This window comes from Amblyraja radiata, chromosome 4, assembly GCF_010909765.2.
Source record: "Amblyraja radiata isolate CabotCenter1 chromosome 4, sAmbRad1.1.pri, whole genome shotgun sequence".
Classification (NCBI taxonomy): Eukaryota; Metazoa; Chordata; class Chondrichthyes; order Rajiformes; family Rajidae; genus Amblyraja; species Amblyraja radiata.
This window is the reverse complement of record NC_045959.1, coordinates 62,826,341-62,854,265: the sequence shown is the minus strand read 5'-3', so window position 1 is coordinate 62,854,265 and position 27,925 is coordinate 62,826,341. Positions and strand designations below refer to the sequence as shown.

At 44.1% G+C, this 27,925-nt stretch overlaps 1 protein-coding gene and 1 long non-coding RNA gene across 9 annotated transcripts in view; one reads left to right on the top strand and one right to left on the bottom strand.

Annotated features, from left to right (window-relative positions):
• The window catches only part of greb1l (GREB1 like retinoic acid receptor coactivator), a 254,492-nt gene that overhangs the window by 59,827 nt on the left and 166,740 nt on the right, over nt 1–27,925 (top strand). The gene's annotated exons all lie outside the window — the stretch shown is intronic.
• LOC116972202 lies at nt 850–18,831 on the bottom strand. Its single transcript, XR_004411737.1, has 3 exons — nt 18,822–18,831; nt 12,117–12,122; nt 850–1,033 (listed from the first exon to the last, which is right to left on the bottom strand). It is a non-coding gene; the product is annotated as an uncharacterized LOC116972202 (long non-coding RNA).

The window sequence follows — 27,925 nt, the reverse complement described above, 5'->3', positions numbered from 1 at the left end:
TCTATATTTCCTTAAATTATCTTCTTCGTAGAGTCTTAAGCAGAATAACAGGGTCTTTGGTGTAATTCATGCATGCGGACAACGTTATCCATCTTTGCTGGTTCCCTTTGCCCGCGTTTCCCTCTAAACTTATTTTGTCTTAATATCAGCATGCCTATGATACTTTTTAAAAATGATACTCTTCATTAATTAGACAAACATTGTGAATTGTACAGCTGCTTTGAATGAATGAATAAGTTTATTGGCCAAGTATTCACACACAGGAAATTTGCTTGGTGCTCTGCCCGCAAGTGACAACGACATTGAGTGACAGTTAGGAATGATACATAAAACATTAAACGTTAATATTAAAACACTATTGATTAAACATGTGAATTAAATAAAATACCAGAGCAAAAGGAGGCTACAGATTTTTGGTTATTGAGAAGAGCTACGACTCGTGGAAAAAGGCTGTTTTTATGTCTGGCTGTGGCAGCTTTGACGGTCATGGAATCTCCTTCCAGATGGAAGTGATTCAAAGAGTTTGTGGCCAGGGTTAGAGGGGTCAGAGATGATCTTGCCCGCTCGTATCCTGGCCCTTGCAGTGTACAGTTCATCAATGGAGGGAAGGTTGCAGTCAATAACCTTCTCAGCTGATCGGACGATTCGCTGCAGCTCCCAGGTGTCGTGCTTGGTGGCTGAGCCAAACCAGACCATGATGGAGAAGGTGAGGACAGACTCTACGATGGCCGTGTAGAATTGGACCAACATTGCCCGTGGCATATTATGCTTCCTCAGCGGCCGCAGGAAGTACATCCTCTGTTGTGCCTTTTTGACTGTGGAATCGATGGTGTCCCCCCATTTAAGGTAATTTGAGATGATAGTTCCCAGGAACTTAAAAGGCTCCACAGATGTGACTGTGGTGTTGTTGATAGTGAGTGGGATGAGAGGAGGGGGAGCTCTCGTAAAGTCTACTGTCAATTCCGCTGTCTTAAGAGCATTGAGCTCTAGGTTGTTGCGATGGCACCAGGACACCAGCTGTGCCACTTCCTGTCTGTAGGCAGATTCTTCCCCATCCAGGATCAGTCCAATCAGGGTTGTGTCATCCGCAAACTTGAGAAGCTTGACAGAGAAGTCAGTGGAGGTGCAGTCATTGGTGTAGAGAGAGTAGAGGAGAGGGGAGAGTACGCAGCCTTGCAGTGCTCCTATGCTGAGTGTTTGCGGATCCGAGATGTGCTTTCCCAGCCTCACATGTTGCTTCCTGTCTGTCAGGAAGCTGGTGATCCACCGACAGAGGGGTTCAGGCACAGTCAACTCGGAAAGTTTGGAGTGCAGTAGCTCTGGCACAATGGTGTTGAATGCAGAGCTAAAATCAACAAACAGGATCCTCGCATACGTCCCCTGGCGGTCCAGGTGCTGTAGGATGAAGTGCAGACCCAGGTTGACTGCGACATCCACAGATCTATCAGCCCAATAGGTAAACTGCAGAGGGTCCAGCACATGACATTTTTCAGCTTGGCCAGCACAAGCCATTCAAGGGTCTTCATGACGACAGAGGTCAGTGCGACAGGCCTGTAGTCATTAAGACCAGTAATCTTTGCCTTTTTGGGTACAGGGACAATAGTGGAGACTTTGAAGCAGGCATGGACAGTACAGGTTTGCAGGGACTGGTTGAAAATGTCTGTGTAGACCGGTGCCAGTTGTTCGGCACAGAGCTTGAGAGTAGAGGGGGAAACATTGTCCGGTCCTGGAGATTTACGACTTTTCTGTCTTCTGACCAACCTCTCCACCTCCTCTATTTTTATTGTTGATGATGGAGAAGTGATGTTGTGCAGCACAGAGGGGATGGGTAATTGGGTGTGAACTGGTGATTGGAGAGGGGTGGGTGGACAAAGGTCCAGTCTTTTCAGACTGGAGTCTTACTTTCAGTAGGTGTAAAGTGGTGATTGGGGAGGAGTGGGTGTAGAAGGGTCCAGTCTTTGCAGACTGGGGTCTGGCTGTGTTGGTTGGGGAGGGGGTACCAGGATTACGTTTCTGCGTGTCAAACCTGCAGTAGAACTCATTCACGTCGTCGGTCAGCTGACGATTGTCCAAAGAGCAGGAGCCTTTCCTCTTGTAGCTGGTGATTTCTTGCAAGCCCTTCCAAACTAAAGAAGAGTCATTAGCTGAGAACTTGCTCCTCAACCTCTCGGAGTACCTTTCCTTTGCAGCTCTGATTCCTCTTCCCAGATTGTACTCTGCCTGCCTGTAGAGATCTGCATCCCCGCTCCAGTAGGCTTTCTCTTTAGACTGTCGGAGCTGTCTGAGTTCTGCAATAAACTAGGGCTTGTCGTTGTTGAACCAGGTCCGGGTCCTAGTTGGAATGCAACTGTCCTCACAAAAGCTGACATATGATGAGACAGTGTCTGTATACTCATAGAGGCTTGTGGTTGCTTCCCTGAACACATTCCAATCCGTGACATTCAGGGTAGTGGTGTATGGTCCCTTTGTGATGCGCAGAACACCTCTGAGGTATATGTCGGTAAAATAGTGGGCTTCCTTTTCATTATGACCATAAAGGGGCTGTACCACTGCGGCGACCTAATCCGCGAGTTCTGACGAGTTTGCCCTCGACTCATACTCGCAGCATGGTTGACACGAGGGCCTAGGAGGTCTTTGTAAATTTCCTTCATGCTCGAGAGTAGTCCCCGCATAGTCGAGGCCTTAGCTAGGTCGCGGCGTATTTTTCAACATGTTGAAAAATTCCCGCGAGTAAAAAAATGTCACCATGGAAAAAATCGATACTTTTTTTACTCGTAGGTTTAGTCGAAGCAGGTCGTAGTAGGTTGGCATGTTAGTCATAGGTAATCGAGGGTAGTCGAAGGTAGTCGAAGGTAGTCGTAGATAGTCTTTAACATAGTTGAAGGGAGGTCGAAAGGAGATCGAAGGAGGTCGTCTTCAATCTCCACTATTCGGTGTCTAATTTTCGCGAAGCTAGTCGAAGCTAATCTTCAACGAGGTTGAAGGAGGTCTTCTACATAGCCGAAGGAGGTCTTCAACATGACATTTTTTTAAACTCTCCTAAACTCTTCTAAACTCACCAATTAGGTCACCGCAGTGAGACAGCCCCTTAAGACCTGGCTATTAATCAGTGGGCTGGATAGTTGTCTCGCATCCAGAAAGGATAGCAGATATTACTCCTTGCCCAGAGTGGACCTGAACTAAGAGTCATTTTGATATGGCTGGAGGCCACCACTATTATCTCTGAGTTTTCCATTTCCCTGGATAAACATACAGAGTTTATATTTCAGGTCAGTGGAGCTTCTTCAGAGCTTGGACCTGCCGAATGTTTCCAATTTGTTTTCTGATTTTATTTCAGAATTCTTCATTTGCAGTACGGTATTTTGTTTTTCAATGTGTGCAGGTGTTTAGTTTAGTTTAGAGATTCAGTGCAGATCCCCCAACACTAACACTACCCCACACACTAAGGACAATTTACAATTTCTACCAATGCCAATTAATGTACAAGGCTGTACATCTTTAGAGTGTGGGAGGAAACCAAAATACCCGGAGGAAACCCACGTGGTCACAGGGAAAACATACAAACTCCATACAGACAGCACCCATAGTCAGGACTGAACCCGGGTCTCTGGTGCTGTAAGGCAGCAATTCTACCGCTGCGCCACTGTCCCGACAATGAAAACACAACCATTTCTGATTCTATTCTGCAATCTAAGAGAAATAGAAATAATCATGAACTGGAGTTAACTTTTGTTAAACATAAAAGAGTAGAAATGTGTATCTCCTACTCAAAGTTTGCATGGTGTAAGTAGGACATTGTATAGTTTTCTGAAGATGCACTGTATTTTGGAGCCAGAGCAAACAGTTGAATTTCCACATACGGACATGCTTGACGAAACATTTTGGCTAACATTCAGCTTCCTTGCTGCCATTTCTAATTAAAGTAGAACAAAGTGTGTTTTGATGATCACTTTCCCATCGCACTCAGTATAACCTTTTGTTCTTTTTCAACATGCTCATGGCTGGTGAAACTCAATGTCAGTAATGGGCACCCTGCTCCAGCACAGAGAGTACTGGTCTGTGACAGACTCTCCAGATAGAGTTTAATAAACAGCCAACCTTTTGTGCTGTGTATATTCAATAGGCTTTTTAAAAAAAAACTTTTAAAAACAAGTCTGCCATTTCAATTCCAGGTGGCATTATGCCAACGTCATTCACTGCCCCTGTAAGTACAGGACCTTAGAAGGAAAAATAATGATTCAATTGAATTAGAAATGCATTCTTACATCTGCCGAACCCATGACTCAGTGCAGCGCTCTGAGGTTATAGTAACATTTTGAAAACATTGTAGTAATAGAATCTTGGCAGGAAAACATGCTGTCGATGTAAAGTAAACTTCTCTTTAATCTGATGTAGGGAATATTTGCCCCGGTCTTAAGAAAGGGAGCTATTACAGTCCTGTGAGATATGTCTATTTCCCACATTAATCTTGGATGTGTCTCCCTCAGATATGAGTTGTTGTTTACTTAATACTTATTCACCATGTGTTGCTTTGAACTCTTAACGAAGGATATATTTGCAGCAGCATAGGCACCACCACTGTTATAAATCTCACCCCCTCAATCCCCCACCACTACCTTTGAATAGTAGTTCAGAAATTAGGATTTACCACAGCAACACATACTTTGAAAACATTGTAGTAATAGAATCTTGGCAGGAAAACATGCTGTCGATGTAAAGTAAACCTCTCTTTAATCTGATGTAGGGAATATTTGCCCCGGTCATAAGAAAGGGAGCCATTACAATCCTGTGACATTACAGCCCTGCTCAGATCATTTTTGTACATTTCTTTCTCTAGCCATTCTCTAGCGGTCTTTTCAGTACTCTTTCCCTTATCGACCTTTATCTTCCTCCTATCTCTTACTTTACCTTTGCCCTTTCGCCATTTTCTTGAGGGTCAGCCTCTCTCTCCCTTCTCTTGCCATTTCCTCTTCTCCCACCCATGTTCCTTCATCCCTGCACCACCCGTTTCCCCCCCCCAATTTTTATTTCACTGCTCTACCCATTAACGCTTTTTTCTCTTTCTCTCTCCTCTGTAATTTTCCACTTCATAAGGCTATAAGGAACAGTAGAATTAGGCCATTCGACTCATCGAGTCTACTCTGCCGTTCAATCATGGCTGATCTATCTCTAACCCCATGTTATTAAGTATTTTTGCATATTTACTAAATTTTCAAATCACATAATTTATTAGGAGATGGACATTTTGATTTCCAATATCTGTTTCGTTGGAGGGAGAGGCATACAAATATAAAAGCTTTTTAGAGGGAAACAGAAAATCCAGTCGAGGATAAGAGGGTACACAAAATTGCTGGGGAAACTCAGCGGGTGCAGCAGCATCTATGGAGCGAAGGAAATAGGCGACGTTTCGGGCCGAAACCCTTCTTCAGACTGATGGGGGGTGGGGGGGGGGGAAAGAAAGAAGGAAAAGGGGAGGAGGAGGAGGAGCCCGAGGGCGGGCGGATGGGAGGGTGGGAGGAGACAGCTAGAGGGTGAAGGAAGGGGAGGAGACAGCACGGTCTAGCCAAATTGGGAGAATTCAATGTTAATGCCATAAGGACGCAAGGTCCCCAGACGGAATATGAGGTGCTGTTCCTCCAATTTCCGCTGTTGCTCACTCTGGCAATGGAGGAGACCCAGGACAGAGAGGTCGGATTGGGAATGGGAGGGGGAGTTGAAGTGCTGAGCCACCGGATGCAGGTTACTTGGCATCTAACTTTGGAAGAAGTAATATGAGAGAGATTGCATGCACGGTCGAGTGTGATAATTAATGGTTGAGAGATGGGGAGAAAATGGGAGAGGACAGAAGCTGAGTATGTTACTCAAAGGAGGGAAGGTTGAAGTAGCAGTGATAAGAACAGGAGAGCAAATGTATGGTGGTCGGGTGATGGGTTCGTCAACGACACACTGGATGTGTAAAGGGAAGAAAATACATACAGTGCCCTCCATAATGTTTGGGACAAAGACCCATCATTTATTCATTTGCCTCTGTCCACCACAATTTGAGATTTGTAATAGAAAAAATCACATGTGGTTAAAGAGCACATTGTCAGATTTTATTAAAGAGTATTTTTTATACATTTTGGTTTCACCATGTAGAAATTGCAGCTGTGTTTATACATAGTCCCCCCATTCAGGGCGCCATAATGTTTGGGACACATGGCTTCACAGGTGTTTGTAATTGCTCAGATGTGTTTAATTCCCTCCTTAATGCAGGTATAAGAGAACTCTCAGCACTGTGTCGTTCCACCAGTCTTTCCCATCACCTTTGGAAATTTTTATTGCTGTTTATAAACATGAGGAACAAAGTTGTGGCAATGATGCCATTATGAGACAGAGAAACAAGAATAAAACTATTAGAAACATAGCCAAACATTAGGCTTACCAAAATCAACTGTTTGGAACATCATAAGAAGAAAGAGAGCACTGGTGAGCTTAATAATCGCAAAGGGATTGGCAGGCCAAGGAAGACTACCACAGCTGAAGACAGAAGAATTCTCTCTATAATAAAGAAAAATTCTCAAACACCACTCTGACAGATCAGAAACACTCTTCAGGAGTCAGGTTTGGATTTGCCAATGACCGCTGTCTGCAGAAGACTTCATGAACAGAAATACAGAGGCTACACTGCAAGATGCAAACCACTGGTTAGCTGGAAAAATAGGATGGCCAGGTTACAGTTTGCCAAGAAGTACTTAAAAGACCAACCACAGTTCTGGAAAAAGGTCTTGTGGACACATGAGATGAGGATTTACTTATATCAGAGTGATGGCAAGAGCTAAGTATGGAGGAGAGAAAGAACTGCCCAAGATCCAAAGCATACCACCTCATCTGTGAAACACAGTGGTGGGGTTGTTATGGCCTGGGCATGTATGGCTGCTGAAGGAACTGGCTCACTTATCTTCATCGATGATACAACTGCTGATGGTAGTAGCATAATGAATTCTGAAGTGTATAGACACATCCTATCTGCTCAAGTATAAACAAATACCTCAAAACTCATTGGCTGGCAGTTCATTCCACAGCAAGGCAATGATCCCAAACATACTGCTAAATCAACAAAGGAGTTTTTTCAAAGCTGGAAAATGGTCAATTCTTGCTTGGCCAAGTCAATCACCCGATCTGACCCCAATAGAGCATGCCTTTTATATGCTGAAGAGAAAACTGAAGGGGACTAGCCCCCAAAACAAGCATAAGCTAAAGATGGCTGCAATACAGGCCTGGCAGAGCATCACCAGAGAAGACACCCAGCAACTGGTGATGTCCATGAATCGCAGACTTCAAGCAATCATTGCATGCAAAATACTAAACATCACTACTTTCATTGACATGACATTGCTGTGTACCAAACATTATGGTGCCCTGAAATGGGGGGACTATGTATAAACACTGCTGTAATTTCTACATGGTGAAACCAAAATGTAGAAAAATGGCCTTTATTAAAATCTGACAATGTGCACTTTAACCACATGTGATTTTTTTCTATTACAAATCTGAAATTGTGGAGCACAGAGGCAAATAAATAAATGATGGGTCTTTGTCCCAAACATTACGGAGGGCACTGTAAACGGCAAGTGTTGCCCACAGTTGGTGGTGGCTCCTCTCCATACTGGAGAATGCCATACGATCCATCTCCTACCACCAAACCGATAGAGAGAAAAACTAAAGAAATCAAGAAAGAGAAAAGTTGAAAGCAGAGAAGTGAATATTGATTTCTCTAATGTTAAGTTACCCTTGCATTCCTTCTCTCTCCCCCACCCTTGTCATCCTACTAGTCTCACTACCATCCAGCTTAGTTTCATTGTTTGTACCCCTTAGCTATCACCTCTACTGCAGCCAACAGTGGACCATTGTGGGCTCCACCTTTCTTTGATCATCCTTGCTGGCCTTGATTTTGTTCTTTTCATACCTTTGATTCTTTTATTCTTTGCACCTCCTCATACCTCCAGTTTCCCTCTCCTCTGACTCTCAGTCTGAGGAGAGGGGCTCAATCTGAAATGTCACCTATTCCTTTTCTCCAGAGATGCTGCCTGGCCCGCTGAGTTACTCCAGTGCTTTGCGTCTATCTTCAGTCGAAAAGAGAAACAGGAATCCACTGCACAAAGGCAAAGAATTTGCATAAAAAGTTACCATAACTACATTCTTTGACATACCGTGAATGACATGGCTGGTGATTCTTTGTCCTCCCTCTTAAAGGCGTTGCATAGATTGCCGGATAATAAAGTGGCAATGTCATTTTCTGCAAACAAGTGTGATCCCTGGTTCTTATCATTGCAGAGACTTGATCATTTCTCATTTATTGTTCACTTTAAAAAAGACTTTGCTGTAAGTTATTGGGAACCTCTCCCAGATCAATTATGACAGCAGATTTGTTTCTACTTCCTCCACACCAACTCTCTGTGCTATTAGTACTGTCCGGTGCTTTGTCCGAGGCAGTTCTTGTTTGTTGAATTGTTACTATCTGCCTTTATGTTCAATGGTGATCCTTTAGACTCCAGCCGTTGCAGGGGTTAGTTAGTGATAAGAAGTTGAGCAAATATTTTTCTCTGAACTAGAGGGACTGAATCATCAAGGCCTAGCTCTGCAGATAAGCTTGTTAGGGCAGGACATCATGTGGCCTGGCAGCTGAAAACTAGAAGCTGAAAGCAGTGTTTGTCAAGAGTGCATGTGTGCTTCACCGTTGCCCTTCTGCTCTGGTAAGTGATTGAATGAAATGCAAATTCAATTGAAGTTCAGGAGTAAATCTGGAACGTTGGATTAATTTAGCGCTACAGTAATAATCTGTGAATAAAGGAGATGTAATCAATGCAGTGCATTGCAGGTTTTCTTTGCACAACCCCCCCCAAATTGATAAATTTAAAGAGAAGGAATCAAGTGCTCAATGCTTTTACACAAATTCCTCTGTTAAAGCTGATTGTGGTGCAATAGAATAGGGTCATTCTCTCAATAAAGCAATCCAACTCCTATTGTGACATTTCTGCTGATCCTGGTTTCACTGGGAAGCAGGGGTCAGGAAGGACAGATGATGGATAGGGACACCAGCTTCTGTCTCTGCAGGAAGTCAGTGAAGGATGGTATCTTCTGTTTCCTAAGATGCATTGTTGGTTTGTCTTGTTTGACTGTAAGTGACAAGTTTAACCTGAAGAAGAAACATAAGGCCATTATAGACCAGAGCCTAAAGAGATGGAATGAATTGTCTTTAAATCAGCTACCACATAATGATGCTAAAACTTTTAAACTGCACAATAACCATTTGAACATTTGCATCCAGTTCGAGTTTTCAGTCAGGAAAATTTGCAGTTTTAACTCCAGGCGGATTACCAAAGCTACTTATAAATCCTGTAAAATGTAACTTTTATAAAATGTTTTATTGTGAGATTAGTTTTGCTTGGCTGCTTGCAACATATTGATGGCATAATAACACGTCTCAACTTCTACAGTTCACTTTGCTTTGTATAAGTGAATCGCAAAACTAAACAGTGAATGTGGAGCTAAATGTTTAAATGAGGCATTCTTCCACTCTAGAATTTAGTGTTCGTGCCAGAAGTGATGTCATTTGAGTTTAAGTCTCTTAACAATCCTTTAACTACAACTGGGAAGCTGTTACAATTGCAACTGGCTGAATGTTATATCCAAAGGATTATTTTCCTATGGGGCAGTAGTTAACCTCCCATCTGCTAAGTGCTTTATATTTTATATCAAGAAGCGAAACAGTACAAATCAATTGGAGAGAGCAAAATTGAAACTTTTAATAACTAGTTCTGGAAGCATAAACAAGTTCTTAAATTTAACTTTCAATTATCTCCAATGAAGCAATTAAATTTGATATCAACCTTCACTGCTGTAGCTGTAAATTCTAGCAAATGCTTTCGCAACCTAATTACACATGTTTGTTGAGGGGTTTGAGACTCTTTTGATCTGGTCTTTGATCATGCAATGCCACCAAATATTTGGGGGTCTTTGCATGATTTTTTTTTAGTTGAGTGATAGTGAGTTTATTGGTTGACTTTTTTATTGTTATGTATACCGATGTACAGTGTACAGCTTTTTATTGTGTGCTACCCAGTCAAAGAAAAGATTATACATGATTACAATCAAGCTGTCCTCGGTGTACAGATGCAGGATAAAGGATATGACATATAATGCAAGATAATTGAAGATAATTCAAAGGTCTTCAATAAGTTAGATGGGAGGTCAGGATCGCACTCTAGCTGGTGAGAGAATGGTTCAGTTGCCTGACAGCGGGGATGAAACTGGTCCTGAGGTATGCGTTTTCAAAGTTTTGTACCTTTCGCATGATGGGAGAGGGGAGAAGAAGGAGTAGCTGGAGTGTGGCCTGTCCTTGGTTATGCTGGTGGCCTTGCCGAGGCAGCGTGAAGTGTAGAAGGGTGTTGGTGGAAGGGAGGTTGGTTTGCATGATGGTCTCGGCTACGTCCACAGCTCCTTGCAATTTCTTGAGATCTTGGATGGAGCTGTTCCTAAACCGTGCTATGATGCATCTCGATCAAATGCTTTCTATGGCACATCAGTAGAAATTCGCGAGGATTGTTGGGGACATGCCAAAATTCTTATGCCTTCTAACAAAGTAGAGATATTGGTGTGCTTTCTGTCCCATTATTTCATTGTGGCTGGTCCAGGACAAATTGTTGGTGATATTTATTCCGAGGAACTTGAAGCTTTCGACCATCTCTACTTGGCACCATCAACCTATGGGTGTGTGTACTGCTTTGCTTCCTGAAGTCAATCACAATCCAGACATCATGTAGAAACCCGCCTTACCTCTCTGAGCTGCTCCACCTATATGCTCCTGCCCGGTGCCTCAGGTCAGCTGATCAGCTGCTCCTTGAGGTACCACGGTCTAAGCGGAAGCTCAGAGGGGATAGAGCCTTTTCTGTTGCTGCTCCGGCACTTTGGAACACCTTGCCGTTGCACATCAGACAGGCCCACTCACTGTCCATCTTCAAATCCTCCCTAAAAACTCATTTTTATTCTCTGGCTTTCGACACTGGCTGAGACATTGCTCCTGTTCTTAGTGCTTTTAATGTCTTTTAATTTTTACTGTTTTTAGTCCTTAATTTTACGGTTTTTAATGGTTTGTAATAACTTTTTGTCCATGAGTTCTCATGTACAGCACTTTGTGGCAACTGCGGTTGTTTAAAGCGCTTTATAAATAAAGTTTATTATTATTATTATAAACAAAGAACTATGGATGCTGGTTAATCCACAAAAGGACACAAAGTGCTGGAGTAACTCAGACTGAAGAAGGGTCTTGACCCGAAACATCACTTACTTATATTCTCCCGGCATGCTGTTGAGTTACCCCAGCACTTTGTGTCATTTTGTATAAAATTCCACCATTTCTATATTCTCATTGCTTTTAACCCATTTCAACCTTTTCTTCACCAATGAGGGGGAACATGTTATATGTAGCATATGTGTCATGAGCTACATTTTGCATTGACTAATTGGTACTTAGTACATCTCTAAAGCTGACGTTTTTAGCATCCTGGGAGATTACATCGTTTTGTCATTAACTGGTAGCTGTTTTAATCTTCGAAACTTGCAGAAACTACAGTAGCAGAAGAGAAACTGATTCCAATCTCATAAGAAAAGTTGTATTTGATCTTGGGGATGATTGGTGGAAGACAATAAGGCAATGTTATGGGACAATGGTATTCATCATGATGAACAACAGCAGAATGATAGACCTGGATTTATGTGGTGCCCTTCATATCCCTTTCAGATCATCCGAGTGCCAAGATCCAATTAAATACTGAGTGTACATTTGTTGTAACAATGCAGAACCTGTGGCAGCCAGCCCCAGTAGTTCTGCGTTAACTATCAGATAATTTTTTGTAATGTGGATTGAGGAATATATTTTCACCAACATCCTAGGTATAACTTCCATGTTATTATTTGAAATAATACAATACAATTCAATTTATTGTCATTTGGACCCCTTGAGGTCCAAACGAAATGCCGTTTCTGCAGCCATACATTACAAACAAATAGACCCAAGACACAACATAATTTACATAAACATCCATCACATTGCTGTGATGGAAGGCCAGAAAAACTTCTCTCTCCACTGCACTCTCCCCCCCCGATGTCAGAGTCAAAGTCAAAGTCAAAGCCCCCGGCGGGCGATGGCAATTGTCCCGTGGCCATTAAAGCCACGCCGGGTGATGCAAGGTCGCGCACCGGGTCTTGATGTTAGAGCCCCCGACGCGCGCTCGCAGAGGCCCGCCGCCATTCCAAGCCGCGCGGGGCGGTGATGTAGGCCCCGCTCCAGGAGCTCTTCAACCCCGCAACTCGGGCGGGAGAAGTCGCCGCTGCGGAAGCCCTGAAAAGCGGTATCCCTCCAGGGACCCGCGGGCTCCCGGTGCCGCCGCCCGCCAAACCCGCAGTTGCAGCCACCGAATCTCCGGGGGTCGGGTCGCAGCAGCGTCCACCACAGCTCCACCCGCTCTGGACTCGGCCAGCTCCGCGACGGTGAGGTGAGTAGTCGGCACCACAGCCCCCGGTCTTCCTGTTGGAGGCCGCTCCTCGTTGCAGCCCCAACGACAACGGAGACCCGACAAAGGAAAGGTCGGGTCTCCCGTGCAGGGAGAGATTTTAATATTGTGGGAAGTTAATGTCCAGTTGGACATTATGTTGGGGGAGTCCAGAACCGGGGTCACAGTTTAAGAATAAGAGGTAGGCAATTTAGGACTGAGATGAGGAAAAACTTTTTCACCCAGAGAGTTGTGAATCTGTGGAATTCTCTGCCAGAGTAGGCAGCGGAGGCCAATTTATTGGATGTTTTTAGGAGAGAGTTGGATTTAGTTCTTAGGGCTAAAGGAATCAAGGGATTTGGGGATAAAGCAGGAACTGGGAACTGATTTTGGATGATCAGCCATGATCATATTGAATGGCGGTGCTGGCTCGAAGGGGCGAATGGCCTACTCCTGCATTTATTTTCTATGTTTCTATGTCCATTTGACAGCAGGTGAATATCCAAAAGATAACACCACGAAGAAATGAGTTCTCTCTTTGTAGGAATGTGGGGGTCATTTGTGCAAAGATCTTTGGGTCATTGTTTTTAATAGGATTATTCTTTAATCATCTGAAAGCATATGCAGAGTTTAGGAATTTACACCAAACCAATGGAATGTAGACACAAAATGTTGGAGTAACTCAGGCAGCAGCTCCGGAGGGAAGGGATGGTTGATGTTTCTGGTCAAGACCCCCCCACTTCAGACCTACATAGAATGTAGTCTGATTTGAAGCATTTATCACAAGTGTCATGAATTGAATGTAACTGTGAAGACACCAAGAACAGACAAGAATAATCTGAAGAAGGGTCCTGACCCAAGACGTCACCTATCCATGTTCTTCAGAGATGCTGCCTGACCCACGGAGTTTACTCCAGCCTTTGTGTCCTTCTTCAGAGCCAACCATACAACTGACAGAGATGTGGGGCCACAGTAATAAATCATTAGAGGTGTTTAAATAATTGATTTAGCTCCATGGCTATAGGGAAAGGCCTTCAACATACCAGCAAAGGATGGACTGAAAATTGCCAGCTTGTTCATTGAGCCCGTTGTTGTACGCCTTGAGACCCAATGTCCACATCCACATCCACCGACATCCACAAAATCTAATACAGAGGAATAAATCATCAATAAGGCCAAAAACAATTTCTGATGTATATACGAGCATTTGATACATAATCATTTAAATAATTGGAGTCTAGTTTTGGCCCAAGGAACTCACTGAAGATGTTGATGTGTAGAAGTAGATGTTAGAATCGAATTACTCCAGAATCACTTCGGGATGAAAACTAATTGTGTTCGTAACAATTAATTTGGAAAAATGTCGGCCTCATTGTGAATATGTTTGAATACTTGAAGATATTGCACTTAAACTCAGTAAACTCAGTAAAATTGTTCTTTGAAGGTGTATTGAGGCCATAGATTCATGGACATACATAATGCCTTTAGCTAAAGAGCTAAATTAAATACCAGTTTAACAACATTGTAGGTATCAATTCATGGCAGTCCTTTCATTGAGAGTATAGCACAGTTTATATACTCTCAGTTATTGAGAGTCATGTGTTAGATAGCTGGGACTGATTGGTTTGGAGAGCAAAGGAGAAGTTTCTTGTGACATTTCCTCAAAAAAAAAGTTATCTCTTTCCCTTTGCCTGTTTGAATCGATTGCATGGTTAACTGAGGCAAGAGTAATGGATATGATTTGATACAAGGTCATTGACCTGAAACAAAACCTCTTTGTCTCCCTACATAAATGCTGCATGACCTACTAAGAATTTTCAATCTTTTCTGTTAATAATTCAGTGTTTGGCAACAGCACTGTGATGTGAATGGAGTGTGTTTGCCAGGCCTGTCCCTGTCCTCCCCTCCCCCTCACTCCCACAGGGTGTATAGGTGCATATATCAGACATCTGAAAGACCCTGTAGAAACAAGGAACTGCAGATGCTGGTTAATACACAAAAGGGCACGAAATGCTGAAGTAACTCAGTGGGTCAGGCAGCATCTTTAGTTTAGTTTAGAGATACAGTGTGGAAATGTGCTCTTCGGCCTACTGAATCAGGTATGTGAAGAGGAAAAAATTAGTTAAGCAAAGTTGGACCATTGAAGACCGAAAAAGGTGAATTTATTATGGGGAACAAGGAAATGGCAGATGAGTTGAACAGGTAGAAACATAGAAACATAGAAATTAGGTGCAGGAGTAGGCCATTCGGCCCTTCGAGCCTGCACCGCCATTCAATATGATCATGGCTGATCATCCAACTCAGTATCCCATACCTGCCTTCTCTCCATACCCTCTGATCCCCTTAGCCACAAGGGCCACATCTAACTCCCTCTTAAATATAGCCAATGAACTGGCCTCAACTACCCTCTGTGGCAGAGAGTTCCAGAGATTCACCACTCTCTGTGTGAAAAAAGTTTTTCTCATCTCGGTTTTAAAGGATTTCCCCCTTATCCTTAAGCTGTGACCCCTTGTCCTGGACTTCCCCAACATCGGGAACAATCATCCTGCATTTAGCCTGTCCAACCCCTTAAGAATTTTGTAAGTTTCTATAAGATCCCCTCTCAATCTCCTAAATTCTAGAGAGTATAAACCAAGTCTATCCAGTCTTTCTTCATATGAAAGTCCTGACATCCCAGGAATCAGTCTGGTGAACCTTCTCTGCACTCCCTCTATGGCAATAATGTCCTTCCTCAGATTTGGAGACCAAAACTGTACGCAATACTCCAGGTGTGGTCTCACCAAGACCCTGTACAACTGCAGTAGAACCTCCCTGCTCCTGTACTCAAATCCTTTTGCTATGAAAGCTAACATACCATTCACTTTCTTCACTGCCTGCTGCACTTGCATGCCTACTTTCAATGACTGGTGTACCATGACACCCAGGTCTCGCTGCATCTCCCCTTTTCCTAATCGGCCACCATTTAGATAATAGTCTGCTTTCCTGTTTTTGCCACCAAAATGGATAACCTCACATTTGTCCACATTATACTGCATCTGCCAAACTTTTGCCCACTCACCCAGCCTATCCAAGTCACCTTGCAGTCTCCTCACAGCTAACACTGCCCCCCAGCTTAGTGTCATCCGCAAACTTGGAGATATTGCCTTCAATTCCCTCATCCAGATCATTAATATATATTGTAAATAGCTGGGGTCCCAGCACTGAGCCTTGCGGTACCCCACTAGTCACTGCCCGCCATTGTGAAAAGGACCCGTTTACTCCTACTCTTTGCTTCCTGTTTGCCAGCCAGTTCTCTATCCACATCAATACTGAACCCCCAATGCCATGTGCTTTAAGTTTGTATACTAATCTCTTATGTGGGACCTTGTCGAAAGCCTTCTGGAAGTCTAGATACACCACATCCGCTGGTTCTCCCCTATCCACGCTACTAGTTACATCCTCGAAAAATTCTATAAGATTCGTCAGACATGATTTACCTTTCGTAAATCCATGCTGACTTTGTCCAATGATTTCACCACTTTCCAAATGTGCTGCTATCCCATCTTTAATAACTGACTCTAGCATGGTACTTTAGATCCATCTTCACTAAGGAGGACACAAACAATCTTCCTGATATAGTAGTGGCCAGAGGATCTGGGGTGACGGAGGAACTGAAGGAAATCCACATTTGGCAGGAAATGGTGTTGGGTAGACTGATGGGACTGAAGGCTGATAAATCCCCAGGGTCTGATGGTCTGCATCCCAGGGTACGTAAGGAAGTGGCTCTAGAAATCGTGGATGCATTGGTGATAATTTTCCAATGTTCTATAGACTCAGGATCAGTTCCTGTGGATTGGAGTGTAGCTAATGTTATCCCATTTTTTAAGAAAGGCGGGAGAGAGAAAACAGGGAATTACAGACCAGTTAGCCTGACATCATTGGTGGTGGAGAAGACGCTGGAGTCAATTATAAAAGATGAGATAGCCACACATTTGGATAGCAGTAACAGGATCGGTCCGAGTCAGCATGGATTTACGAAGGGGAAATCATGCTTGAATGATCTTCTGGAATTTTTTGAGGATGTAACTAGGAAAATGGACAAGGGAGAACCAGTGGATGTAGTGTACCTGGACTTTCAGAAAGCATTTGATAAGGTCCCACATAGGAGATTAGTGGGCAAAATTAGGGCACATGGTATTGGGGGTAGAGTGCTGACATGGATAGAAAATTGGTTGGCAGACAGGAAACAAAGAGTAGGGATTAATGGGTCCCTTTCAGAATGGTAGGCAGTGACTAGTGGGGTACCGCAAGGCTCGGTGCTGGGACCGCAGCTATTTACAATATACATCAATGATTTGGATGAAGCGATTCAAAGTAACATTAGCAAATTTGCAGATGACACAAAGCTGAGTGGCAGTGTGAACTGTGAGGAGGATGCTATGAGAATGCAGGGTGACTTGGACAGGTTGGGGGAGTGGGCAGATGCATGGCAGATGAAGTTTAATGTGGATAGATGTTAGGTTAGCCACTTTGGTATCAAAACCAGGAAGGCAGATTACTATCTAAATGGCGTCAAGTTGGGAAAAAGGGAAGTACAACGGGATCTGGGGGTCCTTGTTCATCTATGAAAGTAAGCATGCAGGAATGGCAGGCAGTGAAGAAAGCGAATGGCATGTTGGCCTTTATAACAAGAGGAGTCGAGTATCGGAGCAAAGAGGTCCTTCTGCAGTTGTACAGGGCCCTTGTGTGACCACACCTGGAGTATTGTGTGCAGTTTTAGCCCCATAATTTGAGGAAGGATGTTCTTGCTATTGAGGGAGTGCAGTGTAGGTTTATAAGGTTATTTCCCAGGGTGGCGAGACTGTCATATGCTGAGAGAATGGAGCGGCTGGGCTTGTACACTCTGGAGTTTAGAAGGATGAGAGGGAATCTTATTGAAACATATAAGATTGTTAAGGGTTTGGACACGCTAGAGGCAGGAAACATGTTCCCGATGTTGGTGGAGTCCAGAACCAGGGGCCACAGTTTAAGAATAAGGGGTAAGCCAATTAGAACGGAAACGAGGAAACACTTTTTCTCACAGAGAGTTGTGAGTCTGGAATTCTCTGCCTCAGAGGGCAGTGGAGGCTGGTTCTCTGGATACTTTCAAGAGAGAGCTAGATAGGGCTCTTAAAGATAGCGAAGTCAGGAGACATGGGAAGAAGGCAGGAACGGGGTACTGATTGGGGATGATCAGCCATGATCACATTGAATGGCGGTGCTGGCTCGAAGGGCTTAATGGCCTACTCCTGCACCTATTGTCTATTGTCTTCTTCCTCACCTCCTTTCTAAAAGAGCACCCTTTAATCCTGGGACTATGACCTCCGGTCCTAGGCTCCCCACCAGTGGAAACATCCTTTCCACAACCACTCTATGCCTTTCATTATTCTGTAAGTTTCAATGAGGTCGCCCTCAACCTTCTAAACTCCAGCGAGTAGAGGCTCAGTGCTGTCAAAGTTCATCATATGCTAACCCTCTCATTCCTGGAATCATTCTTGTAAACCTCCTCTGGATCAAAGACTGCAACATCCTGATCTTCACGGAAACTTGGCTCAACATCGACGTTCCTGATAGCGCCATCCAGCTAACGGGGCGTCATTTACTCCAAGCGGACAGGACAACAGACTCCGGTAAGACCAGAGGTGGGGGTCTGTGCATTTATGTAAATAAAGCATGGTGCACGGACTCCACCATCATCGAGAATCACTGCTCAGCTAACCTTGAGTTCCTCTTGGTTAGATGCAGACCGTTCTATCTGCCCAGAGAGTTTACCTCCACTGTTGTGACTGCAGCCTATATCCCTCCTGATGTTAATGCCAAGCTTGCAATGAAAGATCTGCATACTGCCATTAGCAAACAACAGACTCACAACCCCTTGGCAGCCTTCATTGTTGCGGGTGACTTCAATCACTCCAACCTGAAGACTGTACTCCCCAAATTCCACCAACATGTCTCCTTCGCCACTAGAGTAGACAAGACACTGGACAAAGTCTACACTAACATGGCTGAAGCTTACAAAGCCATCCCCCTCCCCCACCTTGGTCAGTCTGATCACCTCTCATTGTTCCTGCTCCCTAAGTACTCCCCACTCATCAGATGGGTTAAACCCACTGTGAGGACAGTTAAAGTCTGGTCAGTGGAAGCGGACTCCACACTTCAGCAGTGTTTTGGAAACACTGACTGGAAGGCGTTTGCAGCCCAGGCCACCCTTGACTCCCACACGGACATTGATTCCTACACATCTTCTGTTCTGGACTTTATAAACTCCACCATCAATAGTGTCACCTCCCTCAAACGGGTGACCACATTTCCGAATCAGAAGCCATGGATGAACAGCGAGGTCAGGCTAATGCTGAAAGCACGGGACACCGCTTTCAGGTCAGGCGATGCTCGAGCCTACAGTTCATCCAGGGCTAACCTGAAGAGGGGCATCAAGAAGGCCAAGCACTGCCATAAGCTCAGGATTGAGGAGCACTTCAACATCAACTCCGACCCCCGACGCATGTGGCAAGGCATCCAGGCCATCACGGACTATAGACCCACAAACACAGACTATTAACCACTTCTATGGCCGCTTCGACACGGACAATCTAGAGACAGCCATCAAGGCTGTGCTCCCTGCTGAACACCAACCCCTCACACTCACCCCCTACGACGTGTACGTGGCACTGAGTAGGACTAATGCACGTAAGGCTGCGGGCGTGTCCTCAGGGCCTGTGCTGCGCAGCTGACAGACGTCTGGACTGACATCTTCAACCTGTCACTTGCCCAAGCAGTTGTCCCCACGTGCCTTAAAACCACCTTCATCGTGCCGGTGCCAAAACACTCCACTGCGGCAAGCCTCAACGACTTCCGCCCAGTTGCACTTACCCCCATCATCACCAAGTGCTTCGAGAGTCTGGTCCTGGCACACCTCAAATGCTGCCTACCCCCTACATTGGATCCCTATCAGTTTGCCTACCGCAAGAACAGGAGTACGGAGGATGCCATCTCAACGGCACTTCACTCCGCGCTCTCCCACCTCGACAACATAGACACCTACGTGAGAATGGTGTTCATCGATTACAGCTCAGCATTCAACACCATTATACCCTCAAAACTGATCACCAAACTCGGTAACCTGGGCATCGACCCCTCCCTCTGCAACTGGATACTGGACTTTCGAACCAACAGACTAACAGTCTGTTAGGTTAGACAAGCACACCTCTTCAACCCTCACCCTAAACACCGGCGTTCCAAAGGGCTGTGTGCTGAGCCCCCTCCTCTACTCCCTCTTCACCTACGACTGCACACCTGTACATGGTACTAACACCATCATCAAGTATGCAGATGATACAACGGTGATTGGCCTCATCAGCAACAACGATGAGTCGGCCTATAGGGAGGAGGTCCAGCTCCCAGCAGCATGGTGCGCTGACAACAACCTGGCCCTTAACTCCAAGAAGACCAAGGAGCTCATTGTAGACTTCAGGAAGTCTAGGGGCGGCACGCACACACCCATCCACATCAACGGGACGGAGGTGGAACGTGTTTCCAGCTTCAGGTTCCTGGGGGTCAACATTTCCGATGACCTCTCTTGGACCCACAATACCTCAACTCTGGTCAAGAAGGCTCACCAGCGTCTCTTCTTCCTGAAGAAGGTCCATCTGTCTCCTCAGATCCTGGTGAACTTCTACCGCTGCACCATCGAGAGCATCCTTACCAACTGTATCACAGTATGGTATGGCAACTGCTCTGTCTCCGACCGGAAAGCACTGCAGAGGGTGGTGAAAATTGCCCAACGCATCACCGGTTCCTCGCTCCCCTCCATTGAGTCTGTCCAAAGCAAGCGTTGTCTGCGAATGGCGCTCAACATCGCCAAGGACTGCTCTAGGGTACAGGTCTCTCCGTTGCCGGACCAGCAGGTCCAGGAACAGCTTCTTCCCTGCGGCTGTCAAACTACTCAACAATGTACCTCGGTGACTGCCAATCACCCCCCCCCCCGCCCCCCCCCCCCCCGGACACTCTTCCCACAGGAAAAACACTATGATAGTATGCATGTAAATAGATTTATTTATTGAAATCATATTCTATGTCGCTCTTCCAGGGAGATGCTAACTGCATTTCGTTGTCTCTGTACTGTACACTGACAATGACAATTAAAGTTGAATCTGAATCTGAATCTCTGGACCCTCTCCAGAGCCAGCACACCCTTCCTCAGATATGGGGCCCAAATTTGCTCATAGTGGACCATTAGTTATGTATTTTACATCTTTAACCATGTTTTCCAGGAATACTGCCTGACCTCATTGAAACTTACAGAAAAATGAATGGCATAGAGTGGATGTGGAAAAGATGTTTCCACTGGAGGGGGCGCCTAGGACCAAAGGTCATAGTCTCAGAATTAAATACTGCCTCACCCGTTGAATTACTCCAGCACTTTGTGTCTATTCTCAGCATCTTTTACTGACGAGTTAAAAACAAAATTACATTTTGGTCATGCAAGTAGAAAGAATTACTGTGTCACTCTATTTCATTGGGTTATTTCATTAGTTCATTTTAATATTTTTGTACTTTTAAATTTGCACTACAATTGTGTTGTTTTTGTATTTGTTGTTGTATTTGTGCTCTTATTGTTTACTCCACAAGTTTCATGGAAACCACAAATTTTATACAACAATAATCTGAACCTGAGCAAGGGTTTTATATTACATAACCACAGGCAAGCTTATTCGGCTATTTTACAAGTCACACATGATAATATAAACTTTGCCTAACTTTCTTCTTAAATAACAGCCTGGCAGGAGGCAACATGAAACTAGAGCTGATTTTGAACCACATAGTCTTTGAGGTTTTATCCTAATAAAGTTGAGGGAGTGATTTTTCAAATAATCTTAACAATATTTGTGGGTGGAAGTCTGGAGGCAGTGTCTGTCGATCTGCTTTTTCATTGTCTTTGGCTGCCACGTATAGTCTGACTTTTTCTCAGAGCAATTTGCTTACTCCTTGTAAATTCTAGTAAGTTTATTGTCTTTCACACCTCTTTGAGAAACGTGAAGAGTTTGCTGTCACACCATTCTCACAAATGTTATGGAGTGATTTTTGGCAGTCTATAAAATACAGTTTTAAGTTTGACTTAAAAATCCTTTCACCTATTAGCCACTGTGTTCCGCTTAATTAAAAAAAAAATTTGAGCTTCCCTTGAATGTTTTACTGTTCTGAAATGGACATCGGTTAAGTATCTCTCTTAAGTATCTCAGCAGTTTGTGTCCTATTGTGCAAATAAGCATATGTAGTACCTTGTTTCCACCATCTCTCTCTCTCAGTCCTGGGCTGCTTCTGAAACCATGATGTGATTTTTCTCCAGCCATTGGCACTCTAATCATCCATCATTGTTACTGACTATAGAGAGCAGCTTTAGCAAATGGTGTGTGAAGTTGATTGGGTGCAAGCATTCTTGAATCTGGAGAACCACCTCCTTGCGGATCACTTTGTCTCTGACATATTGCCTGTCCATTAAACTGCGGAAGCCGTGGCAAGCCAGAATGTCATATGCCGGCACACATGACCTCATGCTTTGCAGTTGGACTGCAACTGGATCTGGCATTGGAGCACAAGCACAAAGGACTGAGTTCCAGATGCAACTTGTTTCTGCCACTCAGCTTCATGTATAAGCAGCACAAGTCATTGATTTGATTTGGGTTGCCGACCTCAAGTTTAGGTTTATTATTGTCATGTGTATCGAGGTACAATGAAAAGCTTTGTTTTGCATGCTATCCAATCAAATCAGATAATACTGTACATACATAACAATCAAGCCAAACTCGTACCATAGATAAAACAAAGGGATAGATACAGTGCAGAAAATAATTCTCAGCATTGTAGTGCCCACTTATCAGAGACATAGCCCAATGTCCGCTAAGGGGTAGAGTTGAATTGGGCAGTAACTTATCTTGTTGAAGGAAAAAATCAAAAGCCTAATAACAGAGAGGAAGAAACAGTTTTCCTGAGCCAGGTGGAGCGTACTTTCAAGCTTCTGTAACTTCAGGAGCAGGGGGAAGAATGTGAGTGTATATTCGTTGTTTTAAAAATACACATATTAGTATTGAAATAATTTCTAGGATTTTAGAGTTTTTAAATGGGCATTTGTTAAGTTAATGTTATTGAAATGTATCTGAGATATTTTCAAATGTATCTGAATGTGAGAAGAATTTGAGAACAATCATGAAGTACTGCTACAGTCATCAGCTGCCAAAAACCACCAATGTTTACTTTAGTTTAGAGATACAGCATGGAAACAGGCCCTTTGGCCCATCGGGCCCACACATTCCAGCGATCCCCGCATATTAACACTATCCTACACACACCAGGGACAATTTTTACATTTGCCAAGTCAATTTACCTACAAACCTATACATCTTTGGGGTGTGGGAGGAAACCGAAGATCTTGGACAAAACCCATGTGGTCATGGGGAGAACATACAAATTCCGTACAGACAGGGGGACAGCTAGACCTTTGTAATTTACTACAGATAGCAAGTCCTTGAGTCAAGCAAGATCGAGTATGATCAGGTCCATTATTTCAGCCATCTCCAAAAACATTTACAGCAACAACATGTATTTATACAGTACCTTTAACATGATTAAATGTTATTGAACATCTTTCAGGAGGGGTATCAAAAAAAGATTGATACCAAGTCGCAGAAGAAGATATTAGGGTAGGTGACCAAAAGCTTGATCAAACTGGTAGGTTTAGGTTAAAGGAGGAAAAAAAATAAGGTCCATTTTAGAAAGTTAACGGTGTATTTTGATGCCTTGGTGCTAATATTTGTAAAGCCAGGAGATGTTCAAGAACTAATCAACTCTTTGACCCTCCATCACGGAGGTGCTGTCACATACTCATACTCTTAATTCTACCTTGCTCGGTTATTTTGTTACTGTCCTTTGGTACTTTTTTTGCACTACTTCAGATTGCACTACAATCTTTGCACCATTCAGATTTTTTTGCACTTATCATCGTATTTATTGTTGTGTTTATTATTACTGCGTCCACACTGTTTACTCTGAGTCCTTCATGTGAACAAGGAATTTCATTGCACCCTGGTGTATATGACAATAAACTAATCTGAATCTCCTCTACATCTGAATCTGATGTCTCATAAATCTTCAGTCCCTCTCCCTCCCACCAACAGCCTCCACCAACTCCACAATAATCACCCGACTCAGCTCTGTAAAAGAACAGCCAGATTCCACTTCACTCAACTACCCCAACCCCCACAATGAGAGCTGCCAGAAAATAGCTCTGGCTTCCCGCATGCGGAGACCCAGCCATCACTCAACTCACTTGATTAATATACCACTATTAGCGGTAGAGTTGCTGCCTTCGAGGCCCTGGTTCGATCCTGACCATGAGTGCTTCTCTGCAAGTAGGTTTGTACATTCTCCCCGTGACATGCATGGGTTTTCTCCAGGTGCTCCGGTTTCCTCCCGCACTCCAAAGTCGTACCGGTTTGTAGGCTAATTGGCTTGGTAAAATTGTAAATTGTTCCTGGCGTGTGTAGGATAGTGTTAGGGTGCGGCTGGTCGGTATGGACTCGGTGGGCCAAAGGGCCTGTTTAAAGCTGTATCTCTAAACTAAACGGAACTGAACTAAAATAACTACCTCCTATCTTTATTATTTATTTCTATACAGTTTTATTTATTCTGAATCTAAATCGCTAAGGAGAGGTTCATATCAAAATCCATTTCATTCTTTCCATTCACCGCTGCCACGTTACGTATATGCTTCAGATCCAGAAACTCTTCCGCTTTGGATAAATTACAAAACCATTATTTTTCCAAGAATGCTATTTATGTATTTGTGAAATATTTCACACTGCCAAATAGATCTGTGGCCTATCACAGTGAAGCTGATACCTTAGCTATTACTCGTGCACAAATGCTTAGCACAAAGCTCCTATGATTCATCAGACCAAACTGGGATTTGTGTAAATATCAAGAACATGATGGACTTTACAAGGTCATCCTGACCTTACTTTTAAACTTTGTGCCTATTGATTGCTGCGTTTCAGAGATTAAACCAACTGGTGACAAAAGTGGCCGGTAGTTAATAGGTTATCTAAATAACACGTGGCTGGTGGTCTACATTGACTTAAATTTTGTGTTTGTAAAAAAAAACCTTTGAGCTTGAAAATATGCCATATAGTTAACTTGGTTTAGAGTAGCCAAAAGCACATCAGACTAAAAACTATAGATGTTTTTAACAGTTAACCAAACTCAAATTTCTTAACTTTATCTTTAAAGTAACTTCAGGTTATTCTGTTAGATGTCGATTGATAACTAGTAAAAGCATCTAATGTATGTAGCTCTGTGCTTGGTACCCCTGTACATTGCAACTCATTTCAATCTTGGAATTTACAAGCAAGAGGCATGTTGGGCGGCACAGTGGCACATCGGTAGCATTGTTGCTATATAAGCGGCAGGGATCTGATCCTGACTACGGGTGCTGTCTGTATGGAGATTGTACATTCTTCCCGAGACCATGTGGATTTTTTCCGGGTGTTCCGGTTTTCTCCACACTATAAAGATGTACAGGTTTGTAGATTAATTGCCTTTGTAAATTATCCCTAATATGTAGGACGGTGCTAATGATCATTGGTCGGTGTGGACTAGGTGGGCCGAAGGGTCTGCTTCCACCCTGTACCTCTAGAACTGAAACTATGAGGGGCTGAATGGCTGTGGGAAATGAAGAGCATAAAATTAAGGAAGTTTTGTACATTGAGCTCGTGGTTTAAAAAATATATAGAAAGTAAACATTTAAATTTGTAGATTTTTCAAATAAAAAGATTCAATTCATATTCTCTTTTTTTGTGCGGGTAAGTTAATTTTATTAATTTAATCAAAGAAAGTGTTCACTTTGTGAAATGGGTTTCTGTATTGTTTACAAAAACATGTTTTAGGATTGGGTTGCGACAGACTTATCTGAATAACATGACAGACATATTTTCATATTTTATAAGCGTAGTAGTGCAAGCCTGATTCTGACACCATTTCATCATAGTGTCTAAGATTTACTTTTAAGTCATTTTGTGCAAATGACAAATGCTTTGTATTGTCAATTTCAAGCAGTACAGGATTCTTAACTATCTGAATCTCTTAAAGTGCTGTATAAATGACGTTAATGCACGACAAAAATCAATTGGCAATTCAACTTCTGAAATTTGCCTGGTGAAGTGTTGGATGGTGGCTAATAAATGTTTTTGAGGGACCACCACGCGTATCGAATTGTGCATAAGGCTTAAAGACCCTTCTACTCCCCGTACATCCCAGGTAGCTGATAACGGAGAATACGGGTCACAGGTTTGGGGGGTATTATGGGGAAGAGAGGCCTGGGAAGTTGAAATCTCTAGGATCAGGGTAAACACAAAATGCTGGAGTAACTCAGCAGGACAGGCAGCATCTCTGAAGTGAAGGAATGGGTGATGTTTCGGGTTGAGACCCTTCTTCAGACTGATCAGGTCGGGCCAGTTTTACATCAGTTTGCTGGAGTGAGGGGTTTATCAGGAAGTGGTTGGAGATAACGAGGAAACACCTGTCTTGGGAGTAAGCTTTTAATGGATACTATACTAAATGGGACCCGTTGGGTCCCAGTCACACGGGAGGCCTGGTCCCCCAACGCAACTCCTTCCCCCAACGCAATATTCCACCACTCACCCGTTCCCCCAACGCAACCCGTTCCCCCAACGCAATATTCCACCACTCACCCATAGCCTCTAACTGCGCAGACGCGGCTTATTTCCTCTCATCCCCGAGCACTCCCTCTTGCTCCTCTTCATGTGTGGGAGAGGAGGAGGGGAAGGGGGGAGAGGTGGGGTATGTGGCGGGGTGGGGTAGGAGCGGAAGAGGGGTGTGTGTGGACAGGGAGGTGTAGGAGGGGTGGAGAAGGTGGTGTGGGGGGAGGGAGGGTGTGGGGGAGGGGGGCTGTGGCAGGGGGTGGGGTGGGGTGAGGTGTATGTGTAGGCGGATGGGGTGTGGGAGGGAGGGAGGAGGGATGTGGAGGCGGGGTGTATGGGGGAGGGTGTGTGTGTGTGTGGGAGGGGCCTGTGTGTGGGCGGGTTGTGTGTGTGTGCGGGGGTGTGGGCGGGGAGGTGTGTGCAGACGGAGGGGTTGTTGGGGGGAGGGGTGTGCGGGGAGAGGGGTGTGTGGGCGGGGGAGTTGTGTGGGGTGAGGTGTGTGTGGCCGGGGGGAGTGAGCTTGGAGAAAAGACGGGGAAAGAGCCATGGGGGAGAGGTGGGGGGGGAGGAGGAGCCAGCGAAGTGGACCCGAGGGGTAGTAGCTCGAATTGGCGGTGCGATGGGGACTCACAGCAGGCGCTGGTCGCTGGTCGTTCTCCTCCTCCGGGATCAGAGTCTCCGCTTTCCGTTTGGCGACATCTCCGACTCGGGGCTGGCTGGGTCTCTGACACTGGGCTGTTACTTGGGGCGAGGCTGCTTCGGGTCCCTCTGAAAGTCCGGTTGGAAAACCTCTGTCAGCCACCCTTAGCTCCAGTAAAGGACGTGAATGGCCCAGTCCTTCTTAAGGGTTATTCATGCATTCAAGAAATTCACAGGAGGGGCTTCCAAGCAAATGTTTGGGAGCTAGTGTTCAATTTTAGTCGATAGACACAAAAAGCTGGAGTAACTCAGCGGGTCAGACGGCATCTCAGGAGAGAAAAAATTCAGTTGGTTCTAAATGTTCATGTATTAGTTGCACAGAGAATTGAGAAACAAAATTGTGTTCCACAGGATGTTCGTGATAAGCCCATGAACGAGCTTTTCAAACAGTTTCCCAAAAGCTGTATTGAATGTGCATATAAAGCTGCAGTTTTGGTGTCTATCTTTGCTGTAAACTAGCATCTGCTGTTCCTTCCTGCACATTTTGAAAATGCATAAATGTCAGGCATGATAGAGTTTCTAGCCTGTATCTTATGACTCATCTCTTCAGCTGTCTTCCTGTGGATAAACCAGCCCAACATACACTACTGTCCCTAATTATCAAACTGTAACAATGGCATTCAATTGGAATGTTGACTCTCAACTTTGGTTCAGCTGTTTTATTTTCCTTGGGTCATCTGGAATTCTCAATAATGTGGTGTGCACAGCATGGGTTGTAGTCTACCACCCTGATTACTAATGACTAGGCTGGATATTTTTGTTTGTTTTCATTTAATGTTTAAAGTCCAGAAAATAATTCAAATACATCTTGTACTTTTTTGTAATCGGTAAGATGTTGAACAGGTTCACAACAGCGAATAAAACTCTCTTCTTTTCCATAGAGGCAAACCGTTTGCTTTGGTTTCAATGAGTTGACACTGGAAGACAAGGGAAAAACTTGCTAAATATAACAATAATGCCAAT